Source organism: Dama dama, chromosome 12 (assembly GCF_033118175.1).
Source record: "Dama dama isolate Ldn47 chromosome 12, ASM3311817v1, whole genome shotgun sequence".
In the NCBI taxonomy this organism is placed as follows: Eukaryota; Metazoa; Chordata; class Mammalia; order Artiodactyla; family Cervidae; genus Dama; species Dama dama.
This window is the reverse complement of record NC_083692.1, coordinates 76,562,973-76,576,980: the sequence shown is the minus strand read 5'-3', so window position 1 is coordinate 76,576,980 and position 14,008 is coordinate 76,562,973.

Sequence of the window (14,008 nt, the reverse complement as noted above, 5' to 3'; positions counted from 1 at the left end):
GACAGTGCTAAAAGCATATCGGCTGTCCGTAAAAATGGTGACTCTCTTTTCTTTTGCTTGTTCCACAGCCTGTATTAGGGCAATCAATTCCACTTTTTGTGCAGACGTGTTTGGGGGAAGTGTCTCAGCCCATATTGTCTGTCCTGAATCATCGCCTATAGCGACTCCCGCCTTCTTTTGTCCATCTTTTACATAGCTGCTCTCATCAGTGAACCATACTAGCTCACTGTTGTTTAGTGGCACATCAGTTAAGTCTGTTCGAGCCGCCAGGGCCTCAGCCAGGATCTCACTGCAATCATGGAGAGGGCGGTCCTTCTCTGGGATAGGTAGAAGCGTGGCTGGATTCAGGAAGCAAGGGGTCTGAAAACGCACCCATGGGGCATCAAGCAGCAGGGCCTGGTAATGTGTCAAACGGGCATTGGAGATCCACTTACCCGGCGGCTGCTTTAAAACCCCTTCGATGGCGTGGGGGGTGTAAACCCAGAGTTGCTGTCCATACGTCAACTTGTTGGCGTCGCGGACGAGGAGGGCAGTGGCTGCAATGATGTGGAGGCAAGGGGGCCACCCAGAGGCCACCGGGTCTAATCGCTTTGAAAGGTGTGCCACCGGCCACTTCCATGGTCCCCATTGTTGCATCAAGAACCCCTTTCCTATTCCTTGCTTTTCATCTACAAACAGCTGGAATGGCTTATTTGGGTTAGGCAGGGCAAGGGCTGGGGCTTCTAGTAGGGCCCGTCTGAGTGTCTGGAAAGCCTGTTTCATTGGCTCAGTCCAAGTCCAGTTTGGGGTCTCTTTATTTCCCTCATACAAGGGCCGGGCCTTCTCAGCAAACCCCATGATCCACAGTCTACAATATCTAACAGTCCCCCAAAATTCTCTCACCTGGCAGGGGGTCTTGGGCTGTGGTATCTGCAATATTGTTTCCTTCATGGCCTGAGTTAGCCACCTTTGCCCCTGCCTGATCTTATACCCCAAATAGGTGACCTCTTGCCGGGATATTTGTGCCTTCTTTGTGCTAGCATGATACCCCAAGGTGCCTAGAGTCTGTAAGAGGTCACCGGTGGCACGGCTGCATGCCTCCTCTGTGGTTCCAGCCAACATAAGGTCATCTACATATTGCAACAGGATGACCTCTGGGTGGCGAGTCCGATATTCATAGAGGTCCTCACTCAAAGCCTCATTAAACAAGGTAGGGGAGTTTTTGAACCCTTGTGGGAGGTGGGTCCAAGTTAGTTGTACTACCGGTTGGCCTTCCCCCTCAGTCCACTCAAAGGCAAATATCTCCTGGCTCTGGGCTGTCAGGGGTAGGCTGAAAAAAGCATCTTTCAAGTCCAACACAGTGTACCAAGTGTACTCAGGCAGCAGACTGCTCAGGAGGGTATACGGGTTGGGGACAGTAGGGTGTATGTCACTCACCCGCTTGTTGACTTCTCGTAGGTCCTGGACAGGTCTGTAATCTGTACTCCCTGGCTTCTTCACCAGTAGTAAGGGGGTGTTCCAAGGGGATTGGCACAGCTTGAGAATTCCGGCATCCATGAGCCGTCTAATGTGAGGAGTGATCCCCCGCCGAGCCTCCTGGCTCATAGGGTATTGCCTCACCCTCACAGGAGTCGCCTCGGCTTTTAGTTCTATGACGACCGGATGTCTCTGTTTAGCCAGTCCCATTCCTGCTGTTTCTGCCCATGCCAACGGGTATTTGTGGACCCACGGTTGTATATCTGGTGCTATAACCTCTGAGGGCTTAGGCACAAAAAGTCTGTATTCATCTCTTAAAGCTAGAGACAAGACATGTATCGGCTGTCCAAGTCCATCCGTGAGGGACATTCCCCCAGGGTCAAAATGGATCTGAGCATTAACTTTAGTCAACAAGTCCCGTCCAAGTAGAGGGGCTGGGCATTCTGGTATCACCAAAAACTAATGGGACACCTGGTGGGGCCCCAGATTTACTTTCCGTTCCGTGGTCCAACAATATCTTTTTGTCCCCATGGCTCCCTGCACCAAGCTGGTTTTCTTAGACATTGGTACCAGTTTTTGATTTAAAACAGTGTTGGGCGCCAGTGTCCACCATGAAGCCAACGGGTTTCCCCTCCACATGTATGGTTGCCCAGGGCTCGGAGAGGGGTGCCGAGTCTTGACTCCCCTAGTCACTGTCTTCCCCCGCATATAGAACTCGAGTTCCAGGCGAAATTCTCTCTCTCTGGGTTGTTCCTCTCTTCGGGTCCCTCTTAGGGCACTCCTTTCTCCCGTGCCCCCGTTTTTTGCAGTAAGCGCACTGATCTTTCTTTAGGGCCTGCCTTTTTGGTCTCTCTTTTTCTCCCGTCTGGGGGCCTCGAGGCTCCCTCAATTCTGTTCCAGCCTTCATCCCTGAAAAAACAATCTTGGCCAGCTCTCTCTGGTTCTTCCGGTTTTCCTTCGCCCTATGTTCTCTAACTTCTTTCCTGATCTTCTCAGCTAGTTCCCTTTCCTCCCGACGAAGTCGTTTCTCCCTTTCTTCTGGGGTCTCCCTATTATTAAATACCTTTTCAGCTGCTTTCAGTAAGTCTTGTATTGTCTGTTATCCTAACCCCTCTATCTTTTGTAATTTCCTCCTAATATCTGGGGCTGCCTGATTCACAAACGCTAGTAGAACTGCAGCGCATGATTCCTCAGCCTGGGGGTCCATAGGTGTATATTGCCTAAAGGCTTCCATTAGCCTCTCTAGGAAGACTGACGGGCTCTCAGTGGGCTCTTGCCTTACTAAATTTACCTTCGCCAAATTTGTCGGCTTCCTAGCTGCAGCCCGCAGGCCAGCCATTAGAGTCTGGCGGTACACTCGGAGACGCTCTCTACCTTCCACTCGCTCAAAATCCCAGTTAGGCTGCAACAGAGGAAGCCCCTCGTCCATGAGATGAGGCTGGGCGGTTGGTCTCCCGTCGACCCCGGGGACCCGTTTCAGCGCCTCTGCCAGGATTCGCTCCCGTTCTTCTGTGGTAAAGAGCACCTGCAACAGCTGCTGGCAATCATCTCAGGTGGGGTTATGAGTGAACAAAATGGAATCTAAGAGGTCAATGAGGCCTTGGGGTTTCTCCAAAAAAGGAGGATTTTGGGTTTTCCAATTATACAGATCACTCGTGGAAAAGGGCCAGTACTGATAGGTTCGCTCTCTGTCCAGGCTAGCTGGTGCCATCTGGACAGGGAGTGCCTGTACAGTAGATGAAGGTAACTCTGGGTCCCCATGATCCTGCTCACCCCTATTTCCTTTATTTTTTCTCCAGGGTCGGGGTTCCCTTATCCCTTCTGATTCATGGGGGGGGGGGGGGGGGGGCGGGGGCGCTCCTCCCCCCAGGGGAACCTGCAATGGAGGAGGGGCATATGGCTGGGGCCTAATTTCCGTCTCCAAGTCAATCAGGTTCGGGTATGAGGATTCCTGCAAGACCGGTTTTGGGCCCTTGTTTTTCTCGGCTTCCTCTGTGGGAGTGGGGTTTCCATAACCAGGGCTTGTACATTAGGAGAATCAGGGAGTTTGTGAACAAAAGGTTTTAACCATTCGGGCGGATCTTCTACTAGATCTTGCCAGACCATAACATATGGGACTTGGCTCGGTTGGCCCCAGGGAATAGGAGCCATAATTTTCTCTTTCACCGCCCAAATAACAGAAGGTTGAAAAGTTCCCTCTGGAGGCCATCCAACTTGGAAGGCGGGCCACTCTGCAGAGCAAAAGGTTATTAATTTACTCTTTGTAACCAGTAGCGACAGATCATACGCTCTAGCCCTGACATCCGAGAAATGATCAGTCCTGAGAGAGTGGGGTAGATTCTCCTTGCCCCATAGCGAGAGTCAGAAGAAGGTCACCGAGAATTACCACCAAAAAATCCTACTGGGGGTGGTGGCGGCCAGGAGGTTGGGCTTGTGGTATGCTTCGTGGAACTATTTGAATGCCTTAGTCGTTGCACGGAAGTTTTCTTGTTGGGGGCGGGCACCCTAAGGGTTTCTAGCCCGTTCCGTGACCCCCTTATCCTTTCACGGGAGTCTTCCAATGGCAGGCACCCTATCGGCTCTTAAGTGCCTGTCCTGTACCCTGTGTAAAAACACAGACGGGTTTTTATTTGGCCAGATTCTCGGTTTAGAATACGAGAAGAAAGAAAAGAGTTTCACCCTCTCGGGCTCCCGTTACTGGGGCTGACTTGTTGGGAGGCCTTCAGAATCCGCCAGAGAGTAGCCCTGGCCGGGACTCGTCAGTTGCCCCGACAACTGTCTGCCTGTTCACTGAAACTCTCACAAACAGAAATGAGGATCCAAAGCTTTATAGGAGGAAGTAGACAATGACACACCAGAGAACAATAAGACAGGAGACAATGCCGGCAGTTATACAGACTCAAAAGGGCATAGAAAAACAAATGGACAGACACACATCGGCCAACAACACAGAACTGGGGGGCGGGACCCCCTGAGTCTCCCTAACTTCTGGAACAAGGGTCACCTTACCAAATGGCGTCCACCGTTCCCCAGATTTGGGCTTAGGAGAGGAGGTCTCCTTCCCGCAGAGCCAGCTGCCTTCCAGCATGCTCGCTGGCCTTGGCCTTACGCCTGCCGGAACGGCCAATCCGTTCCCTCATGGAAAGCTTTCCCTCACGCCAGACACCTTCCTGCCTTCTAGCAGGGCCTCGGATTTACACTGGACTTTCCAGACCTGCCTGAACACCGGTGCTATTACCTGTTCTTTTTCCCCTTTGTTCCAAAGAGCATTCTTCCCCGGTCAAGGGATCCCGGATGAGTCCCCAAATGTTCTGCCCGTAGTCTGAATCCCTGATCGGGAAAGAAGACTCCTCGAGACAATGCAACTTGCAATAGGGGAATTTATTACTGACTCGAGCCAGGGCCTCCCGCCCTCACCAAGGGTGTGAGGACGAAAAGGTCCCGAGCCCCAGTTCTCTCGGGTATTTATTGGGTACAATTATTAAAAAAGCAGCGGGTAGTTGGCGCAAGCGGATTGGTTACACAGCTGCAAGGCAATTTTTGTTGGCGCAATCCTTCGTGGGCTTTCAGCTTTCCCTTGATAGCTTCCCTTTTTCTTGCTAGGCACATGTTGATTGGCTGGCTCCAGGTGGCCTGATAATTATGTTACCCCAGGAAACCAGGCCTACTCCTAATCTAGGCTGCCTGTCATGGCGTCAGCCGTGACAGCCTCACATTTCCCCCCGTCTTTGTACTTTTGTAGAGGAATCCTTCTCTTCACTCTGTGAATTGGCTGATACTGTTGTCTCAATACCATAATTTGGATGGTATTTAGGCCCTCCCTAATAAATGAGACCAGACGGTTTAAAATGCATGGACCAAAGGTCAGTAACAATATTAATATTATGAGTGGACCCAGGAGGGTGGAAATCAAAGTGGTCAACCAGGGCGAGTGCTGAAACCAAGATTCAAACCAGCCTTGTAAGGCTTTTCGTTCTCTCTTCTGCTGGGCTAGTCTCTCTCTTACTTTCTGGAGAGATTTTTGTACCACCCCTGAATGGTCGATATAGAAACAGCATTTTTCTCCCAGTGTTGCACATAATCCTCCTTGTTGCAGAAACAACAAATCTAAACCTCTCTTATTTTGTAACACTACTTCAGCCAAGGAGCTCAAGGAAGCCCCCAGGTGTGAAATGGACTTCTCGAGTTGTTCAATATCTTCATCTATTGCAGCCCTTAGTTGATTATACTGTTTATCTTGCAACGTTAAGGCTGCGATCCCACTTCCCGTTCCTATAGCACCCAATAGGACTGCTAAAGTCAGGGCAGTGACTGGTTTTCGTTTTACCCTATATTGACCCGATGGGTCTAACCTTGGTTGCAGCTCTTCCTTTGAGTAATAGTTTAGCCGGGGGATCAGGTGGACTAGGACACAGAAATCTTGGGAGGCATTAAGTGCTGCCTTATGGACACACGGGGTTAGTCCGGCAGAGCAAGCCCACCACCCGTTTTCTGGCAGAAGTACCCACTGGTGAGTAGAATTGGGGAGGCTAGTCTTAGGGACTGAATTATTATTACATAGGTGTTGATAAGTCTTAGGGATAGTTCCTATACAGGTGCCTATGCCCGTAATGGAGCCTACTGTCAACCAGCCTGACCCAGGTTGTTGCTGCCATGTGCAGGCCGAGACATCAGAGGTCACATTGAATCTTGAAGAAAAGGCAACCGCCTCATAATAGGGAGGCCTAATATTATAGCAAAGCCAGCAACCATTTGTTAAGTCCGGACAAGAGGCATTTAGGGTGAGATAAGCTGAGGAGATCATTTTCATAAGGGGGTCTGTTGGTGGGGACATGTCAACCCTGGGGGGTCTCACGGTGCGTGGAGTCAATCTATTAGCCTGACTTTGGTTCTAGGAGGGAGGCTATGGGGTTGTTCCCTGGGGGGTGGGCTTCAGGGCTATCACCTGGTTTGGTCCTAAGGCTACTTTGGGTGCCAAATGGAGCGGTCCCAGTTTTAATTTAAGCTCAAACTGGAATCCTGTGTCATAGCCAGTCTTGTAAAGACGGAGGCCCCAAGCTCGGCCAACATCCCACTTGGTAAATTTCTTTCCTTTGTCTGTGATTTTGATCTGTAATGGGAAACATTGACCGGGTCTGGATGATACTCTCTTAGTTGGACATTTCTAGGAATTAGGGGTGATTTTACCTGAATGAGGTCCTTGTCGGAGTTAGTGAGCCAATGGACTGTTCCCGTGGTTTCGCAACCCCAAGTGGCACAATATTTTTCAATTTGGTTCCGATCCCTTCCTCCCCCCGGGCAGACATAGACAGGCACTTGTTCGTAGTACTGTGGGCCTTTTCGCTCACAGTTACGGGTGAACAGACCGAAAGAGCTGTGGGCAAAGAACTTGGTCAGTTGGTGGGGACCAAACCCATTACCATCAGCCGCCAGCATGCGCAAATCAAAGGTCGGTACTGGCCACCATGTCCCTTTGGGGGCCACGTTGGAGCTCTAATTAAGCACTTCTCCAGTCTCAGGATTGTAGATCACCCAAGTCAGGTTAGCTGGCTGATGGGGGTTGTGGCTGGTTGCTCCTGGGCAGATGAAAACTGTTATCAGCAGGAGGGTTAAGAGGGCTCCCGTCATACGAGTTTCAGTTTCAAAGGATTTGACGGGTGAGGTCTTGTCTCCCATTCTGCTTGTGCCTTCTCCTGTTCTTCCGGGCTGGCTTGCCTCACGTGACTGCAGTGAACCCAGGGCCCGATCCCGTCGACCTTAACAGCAGTAGGAGTGGTAAGGAGAACAACATAAGGGCCTTTCTATCTAGGTTCTAATACTTTAGATTGGTGTCGTTTTACCCAAACCCAATCACCCGGGCCAATATTATGTGAGGAGATGGTCCCCTTGCTTGGACCCTCGTGTATCTCTAATTAATTTCCAAACATGGCTATGCACCTTACTTAATGCCATCAGTGTTTGCTGGAATTGTCCCAAGGTAGGGGGTGGTAGACATTTTCTCTCAAATATAGGACACACAGGAGGGGGTCTTCCATACAGAATCTCAAAAGGGGTAAGATTCAGCTTATAAGGGGTGTTACGCGCTCAAAAGAGCGCAAAGGGAAGGAGGGTCACCCAGTCCCCGCCAGTCTCTATTGCCAATTTTGTCAAAGTTTCTTTTAGGGTCCGATTCATTCTCTCAACCTGTCCTGAGCTCTGGGGATTATATTCACAATGTAACTTCCATTTTGTCTCCAGAGCTTGGGCCAGCCCTTGTACAATCTGGCTCACAAAGGCGGGTCCGTTATCAGAGCCCATGGTCACTGGCAGCCCGTACCTAGGCACTATCTCCTCTAAGATCTTTTTAGCAACCACTGTTGCTGTCTCTCCCTTAGTGGGGAAGGCTTTTACCCACCCCGAGAAGGTATCTACCAGAACCAACAGATAGCGATACCCGTACTTGCCTGGTCTTACCTCAGTGAAATCTATCTCCCTGTGTTGCCCTGGCTCTTCTCCTCGTTACCTCGTTCCAGTGTGCTGCCTCTTCCCTGTCCTCATCAGCTGGCACGCTTTGCAAGCCTGGATTATCTCTCTTACAGTTGCATTTTGTCGAGGGAACCTCAGGCAGGCCATCTGGAGAAGTGTCAAGGTCTTTTTTTTTCCCCAAGTGTGTAGTTGTGTGCAGGTGTTCACATAGGTGACGACCCAGGATGGCAGGCAATATCAGGTTGTTGTTTTGATCTCGGTACCATCCATCTTTGTCATCCTTCTGGAGGGTGGTATCCTCGTTGATCCAAACGAGGTCAGGGAGGGAATAGTCAGGGACTGGCGGCAGAGTCTCTATACCAGGAGGTGGAAGTCCCACGGCTAATATGGGGGCGGCGTAGTCCCAGCTGGCCGCTTCTCGAGTGGCCGCATCAGCAGCCCGATTGCCCCGTGTCCTAGGGTCTTCTCCTCTCTGGTGACCGGGGACATGTACAATTGCTACTGCCCGGGGCAATTGAACAGCTTTCAGGAGCCTGCGGATCTCGGGCAAATTCTTGACTTCTTTTCCCTCCGCTGTTCTAAATCCCCTTTCCCGGTACATTGGACCTTGAATATGGACAGTGCTAAAAGCATATCGGCTGTCCGTAAAAATGGTGACTCTCTTTTCTTTTGCTTGTTCCACAGCCTGTATTAGGGCAATCAATTCCACTTTTTGTGCAGACGTGTTTGGGGGAAGTGTCTCAGCCCATATTGTCTGTCCTGAATCATCGCCTATAGCGACTCCCGCCTTCTTTTGTCCATCTTTTACATAGCTGCTCTCATCAGTGAACCATACTAGCTCACTGTTGTTTAGTGGCACATCAGTTAAGTCTGTTCGAGCCGCCAGGGCCTCAGCCAGGATCTCACTGCAATCATGGAGAGGGCGGTCCTTCTCTGGGATAGGTAGAAGCGTGGCTGGATTCAGGAAGCAAGGGGTCTGAAAACGCACCCATGGGGCATCAAGCAGCAGGGCCTGGTAATGTGTCAAACGGGCATTGGAGATCCACTTACCCGGCGGCTGCTTTAAAACCCCTTCGATGGCGTGGGGGGTGTAAACCCAGAGTTGCTGTCCATACGTCAACTTGTTGGCGTCGCGGACGAGGAGGGCAGTGGCTGCAATGATGTGGAGGCAAGGGGGCCACCCAGAGGCCACCGGGTCTAATCGCTTTGAAAGGTGTGCCACCGGCCACTTCCATGGTCCCCATTGTTGCATCAAGAACCCCTTTCCTATTCCTTGCTTTTCATCTACAAACAGCTGGAATGGCTTATTTGGGTTAGGCAGGGCAAGGGCTGGGGCTTCTAGTAGGGCCCGTCTGAGTGTCTGGAAAGCCTGTTTCATTGGCTCAGTCCAAGTCCAGTTTGGGGTCTCTTTATTTCCCTCATACAAGGGCCGGGCCTTCTCAGCAAACCCCATGATCCACAGTCTACAATATCTAACAGTCCCCCAAAATTCTCTCACCTGGCAGGGGGTCTTGGGCTGTGGTATCTGCAATATTGTTTCCTTCATGGCCTGAGTTAGCCACCTTTGCCCCTGCCTGATCTTATACCCCAAATAGGTGACCTCTTGCCGGGATATTTGTGCCTTCTTTGTGCTAGCATGATACCCCAAGGTGCCTAGAGTCTGTAAGAGGTCACCGGTGGCACGGCTGCATGCCTCCTCTGTGGTTCCAGCCAACATAAGGTCATCTACATATTGCAACAGGATGACCTCTGGGTGGCGAGTCCGATATTCATAGAGGTCCTCACTCAAAGCCTCATTAAACAAGGTAGGGGAGTTTTTGAACCCTTGTGGGAGGTGGGTCCAAGTTAGTTGTACTACCGGTTGGCCTTCCCCCTCAGTCCACTCAAAGGCAAATATCTCCTGGCTCTGGGCTGTCAGGGGTAGGCTGAAAAAAGCATCTTTCAAGTCCAACACAGTGTACCAAGTGTACTCAGGCAGCAGACTGCTCAGGAGGGTATACGGGTTGGGGACAGTAGGGTGTATGTCACTCACCCGCTTGTTGACTTCTCGTAGGTCCTGGACAGGTCTGTAATCTGTACTCCCTGGCTTCTTCACCAGTAGTAAGGGGGTGTTCCAAGGGGATTGGCACAGCTTGAGAATTCCGGCATCCATGAGCCGTCTAATGTGAGGAGTGATCCCCCGCCGAGCCTCCTGGCTCATAGGGTATTGCCTCACCCTCACAGGAGTCGCCTCGGCTTTTAGTTCTATGACGACCGGATGTCTCTGTTTAGCCAGTCCCATTCCTGCTGTTTCTGCCCATGCCAACGGGTATTTGTGGACCCACGGTTGTATATCTGGTGCTATAACCTCTGAGGGCTTAGGCACAAAAAGTCTGTATTCATCTCTTAAAGCTAGAGACAAGACATGTATCGGCTGTCCAAGTCCATCCGTGAGGGACATTCCCCCAGGGTCAAAATGGATCTGAGCATTAACTTTAGTCAACAAGTCCCGTCCAAGTAGAGGGGCTGGGCATTCTGGTATCACCAAAAACTAATGGGACACCTGGTGGGGCCCCAGATTTACTTTCCGTTCCGTGGTCCAACAATATCTTTTTGTCCCCATGGCTCCCTGCACCAAGCTGGTTTTCTTAGACATTGGTACCAGTTTTTGATTTAAAACAGTGTTGGGCGCCAGTGTCCACCATGAAGCCAACGGGTTTCCCCTCCACATGTATGGTTGCCCAGGGCTCGGAGAGGGGTGCCGAGTCTTGACTCCCCTAGTCACTGTCTTCCCCCGCATATAGAACTCGAGTTCCAGGCGAAATTCTCTCTCTCTGGGTTGTTCCTCTCTTCGGGTCCCTCTTAGGGCACTCCTTTCTCCCGTGCCCCCGTTTTTTGCAGTAAGCGCACTGATCTTTCTTTAGGGCCTGCCTTTTTGGTCTCTCTTTTTCTCCCGTCTGGGGGCCTCGAGGCTCCCTCAATTCTGTTCCAGCCTTCATCCCTGAAAAAACAATCTTGGCCAGCTCTCTCTGGTTCTTCCGGTTTTCCTTCGCCCTATGTTCTCTAACTTCTTTCCTGATCTTCTCAGCTAGTTCCCTTTCCTCCCGACGAAGTCGTTTCTCCCTTTCTTCTGGGGTCTCCCTATTATTAAATACCTTTTCAGCTGCTTTCAGTAAGTCTTGTATTGTCTGTTATCCTAACCCCTCTATCTTTTGTAATTTCCTCCTAATATCTGGGGCTGCCTGATTCACAAACGCTAGTAGAACTGCAGCGCATGATTCCTCAGCCTGGGGGTCCATAGGTGTATATTGCCTAAAGGCTTCCATTAGCCTCTCTAGGAAGACTGACGGGCTCTCAGTGGGCTCTTGCCTTACTAAATTTACCTTCGCCAAATTTGTCGGCTTCCTAGCTGCAGCCCGCAGGCCAGCCATTAGAGTCTGGCGGTACACTCGGAGACGCTCTCTACCTTCCACTCGCTCAAAATCCCAGTTAGGCTGCAACAGAGGAAGCCCCTCGTCCATGAGATGAGGCTGGGCGGTTGGTCTCCCGTCGACCCCGGGGACCCGTTTCAGCGCCTCTGCCAGGATTCGCTCCCGTTCTTCTGTGGTAAAGAGCACCTGCAACAGCTGCTGGCAATCATCTCAGGTGGGGTTATGAGTGAACAAAATGGAATCTAAGAGGTCAATGAGGCCTTGGGGTTTCTCCAAAAAAGGAGGATTTTGGGTTTTCCAATTATACAGATCACTCGTGGAAAAGGGCCAGTACTGATAGGTTCGCTCTCTGTCCAGGCTAGCTGGTGCCATCTGGACAGGGAGTGCCTGTACAGTAGATGAAGGTAACTCTGGGTCCCCATGATCCTGCTCACCCCTATTTCCTTTATTTTTTCTCCAGGGTCGGGGTTCCCTTATCCCTTCTGATTCATGGGGGGGGGGGGGGGGGGCGGGGGCGCTCCTCCCCCCAGGGGAACCTGCAATGGAGGAGGGGCATATGGCTGGGGCCTAATTTCCGTCTCCAAGTCAATCAGGTTCGGGTATGAGGATTCCTGCAAGACCGGTTTTGGGCCCTTGTTTTTCTCGGCTTCCTCTGTGGGAGTGGGGTTTCCATAACCAGGGCTTGTACATTAGGAGAATCAGGGAGTTTGTGAACAAAAGGTTTTAACCATTCGGGCGGATCTTCTACTAGATCTTGCCAGACCATAACATATGGGACTTGGCTCGGTTGGCCCCAGGGAATAGGAGCCATAATTTTCTCTTTCACCGCCCAAATAACAGAAGGTTGAAAAGTTCCCTCTGGAGGCCATCCAACTTGGAAGGCGGGCCACTCTGCAGAGCAAAAGGTTATTAATTTACTCTTTGTAACCAGTAGCGACAGATCATACGCTCTAGCCCTGACATCCGAGAAATGATCAGTCCTGAGAGAGTGGGGTAGATTCTCCTTGCCCCATAGCGAGAGTCAGAAGAAGGTCACCGAGAATTACCACCAAAAAATCCTACTGGGGGTGGTGGCGGCCAGGAGGTTGGGCTTGTGGTATGCTTCGTGGAACTATTTGAATGCCTTAGTCGTTGCACGGAAGTTTTCTTGTTGGGGGCGGGCACCCTAAGGGTTTCTAGCCCGTTCCGTGACCCCCTTATCCTTTCACGGGAGTCTTCCAATGGCAGGCACCCTATCGGCTCTTAAGTGCCTGTCCTGTACCCTGTGTAAAAACACAGACGGGTTTTTATTTGGCCAGATTCTCGGTTTAGAATACGAGAAGAAAGAAAAGAGTTTCACCCTCTCGGGCTCCCGTTACTGGGGCTGACTTGTTGGGAGGCCTTCAGAATCCGCCAGAGAGTAGCCCTGGCCGGGACTCGTCAGTTGCCCCGACAACTGTCTGCCTGTTCACTGAAACTCTCACAAACAGAAATGAGGATCCAAAGCTTTATAGGAGGAAGTAGACAATGACACACCAGAGAACAATAAGACAGGAGACAATGCCGGCAGTTATACAGACTCAAAAGGGCATAGAAAAACAAATGGACAGACACACATCGGCCAACAACACAGAACTGGGGGGCGGGACCCCCTGAGTCTCCCTAACTTCTGGAACAAGGGTCACCTTACCAAATGGCGTCCACCGTTCCCCAGATTTGGGCTTAGGAGAGGAGGTCTCCTTCCCGCAGAGCCAGCTGCCTTCCAGCATGCTCGCTGGCCTTGGCCTTACGCCTGCCGGAACGGCCAATCCGTTCCCTCATGGAAAGCTTTCCCTCACGCCAGACACCTTCCTGCCTTCTAGCAGGGCCTCGGATTTACACTGGACTTTCCAGACCTGCCTGAACACCGGTGCTATTACCTGTTCTTTTTCCCCTTTGTTCCAAAGAGCATTCTTCCCCGGTCAAGGGATCCCGGATGAGTCCCCAAATGTTCTGCCCGTAGTCTGAATCCCTGATCGGGAAAGAAGACTCCTCGAGACAATGCAACTTGCAATAGGGGAATTTATTACTGACTCGAGCCAGGGCCTCCCGCCCTCACCAAGGGTGTGAGGACGAAAAGGTCCCGAGCCCCAGTTCTCTCGGGTATTTATTGGGTACAATTATTAAAAAAGCAGCGGGTAGTTGGCGCAAGCGGATTGGTTACACAGCTGCAAGGCAATTTTTGTTGGCGCAATCCTTCGTGGGCTTTCAGCTTTCCCTTGATAGCTTCCCTTTTTCTTGCTAGGCACATGTTGATTGGCTGGCTCCAGGTGGCCTGATAATTATGTTACCCCGGGAAACCAGGCCTATTCCTAATCTAGGCTGCCTGTCATGGCGTCAGCCGTGACAGCCTCACACTAACTCCTATTAATTTTCTTGTGAGATCATATACTCATGGTGAATCTCTATTGGTAGAATTAGTAATAGAACTAATGACAGTTCTATTAAACAGTACTCATTAATTCTATAATTTCTAAAGATAAATTCAGTAGAATGTTTTAAAGCAGGACATGTTTGGTATAAAAATGACACTTGATTTTTTTTTGGGGGGGGGGAAGGATTATTTCTGAACAGAGATGGAAAATTAAAAATCAAAAAAGGTTTTTTAAAATCTGTTCACCACTTTTGGGTTGGCAAGCACTGTGCTTCCTATGGGGCAT